Source organism: Streptopelia decaocto (genome assembly GCF_964273445.1).
Source record: "Streptopelia decaocto genome assembly, contig: HAP1_SCAFFOLD_353, whole genome shotgun sequence".
Taxonomy (NCBI): domain Eukaryota; kingdom Metazoa; phylum Chordata; class Aves; order Columbiformes; family Columbidae; genus Streptopelia; species Streptopelia decaocto.
The window spans coordinates 40422-41995 of NW_028114986.1; the positions used below are offsets into that span (position 1 = coordinate 40422).

The following is a 1574-nucleotide window of genomic DNA, read 5'->3' on the forward strand; positions in this document are numbered from 1 at the left end:
CCGCAATGGGGCCTCGTGGCCCTGGGGCCGCCATGCCGGCCACCGCAGCGGCCGTTGGGGCCGCCACGAGCCCCTGTGATGGCAGTTGGAGCCCAGCTGTGCCAGCCGCGACGTGGCTCCGAGTGAAGAGGCCGCAGACAACAGCGCCGGAGAGACCAGAAGAAGGAAGAGGAGGCTCAGGGACCCCCCGGGATGGCTCCGCCGCCCAAACAACGGCGGCTGCCTGTCCGGAGCAGCAACACCGCCCACAGGCAGGAGGAGCCAATGGAGGTTGACCCACCCCGGGAAGAGGCGGAGCCCATGGAGGTGGATCCGCCTCGGCAGGAGGAGGAGGAGGCGATGGAGGTGGATCCGCCTCAGGCGGGGCTGCAGGGGCCCTCCAGCAGCACGGCCGGACTGCCTGCGGCGCCGTGGTGCCCGAAGCGCCGCAGGACGGCCGGGGGCTCTCCCAGAGCCCCCAAACAGGCGCCTGGCCGCAAGCGGCGCCGCCCCCGCAGCCGCCGCTAGCCACCTCCGGGGATGGGCCGGACCAGCAGCCGCTCTGGAGCCACAGGTGAGCCCGGCTTCCCAGCCCGCACCCCCGGCCCTCATGCCGGGGCATCTCCTCTGCCCTGGGGCCTGGGGAAGAGGCGAGGAGACTCGCTGCCATCTTCTGCTCGGCAGCCCCAGAACACCGGGAGTCCTCGGGAGCCACCAGACAGCGGGGGACAGCGCCGCAGACCCGAGGACAGCGCTGGAGGCGTTTGGGCACTCTCCCGAGGCCGGGAGAGGGCTCCAGTTCAAGGTAGGCTAGGCTAGGATAGGATAGGGTAGGGTAGGATAGGGGAGGGCTTGGGCAGGTCCTGGGAGGCGTGAGCAGCCTGTGGGACAAGGAGCCAGGTCTGGCTCACATGCTCAGGGAACAGCCGATCGCCAGCACTGGGGTCAGGAAGGAATTTTCCCCCGGGGCAGATTGGCCCTGGTCCCCGGGGGTTTTTTGCCTTCCTCTGCAGCATGGAGCATGACCACTTTGCAGAGCTCCTCTGGGCCCTTTTGGCTCGGTTCCTGCCTGCTGCTCAAGCACCAGGAAGATGGGCTCTCGTGCCCTGCAGCTGGGGGGAGGAAGGCTTTTTTTCCCCCAGGTGGGACAGCAAGCGTCTCCGGGGGTTTTTTGCCTTCCTCTGCAGCGCTGAGCACGGCCCCTTGCCACGGCTTCTTTGGGCCATTTGGGCTGGGTGCCTGCTGCTCCACGAGGCGGCCCTACACTTAGCTAGAACAGCGTAGAACTAAGCTAAGGAAGGCTAAAGAAGTGCAACCAACTAACCAGCCTTCAAGAAGAGAAAATAAAATTAAAATAAACACTTGTATCCCTTGTGTTTTGTGTCCTTGAAAGTGTTTTGGAGGCGGGAGGGGGGGAGAAGGGGAGAGGCGGGAGGGGGGGAGAAGGGGAGAGGCGGGAGGGGGGGAGAAGGGGAGAGGCGGGAGGGGGGGAGAAGGGGAGAGGCGGGAGGGGGGGAGAAGGGGAGAGGCGGGAGGGGGGGAGAAGGGGAGAGGCGGGAGGGGGGGAGAAGGGGAGAGGCGGGAGGGGGGGAGAA

The 1574-nt window shown here is 66.9% G+C and overlaps 1 long non-coding RNA gene across 1 annotated transcript; it reads left to right on the forward strand.

Moving 5' to 3' along the window:
* The first annotated feature begins 314 nt into the window (after positions 1 to 314).
* Positions 315 to 1346, forward strand: LOC309452286. Its single transcript, XR_014186517.1, has 2 exons — positions 315 to 553; positions 664 to 1346. It is a non-coding gene; the product is annotated as an uncharacterized lncRNA (long non-coding RNA).
* Positions 1347 to 1574: the final 228 nt, after the last annotated feature.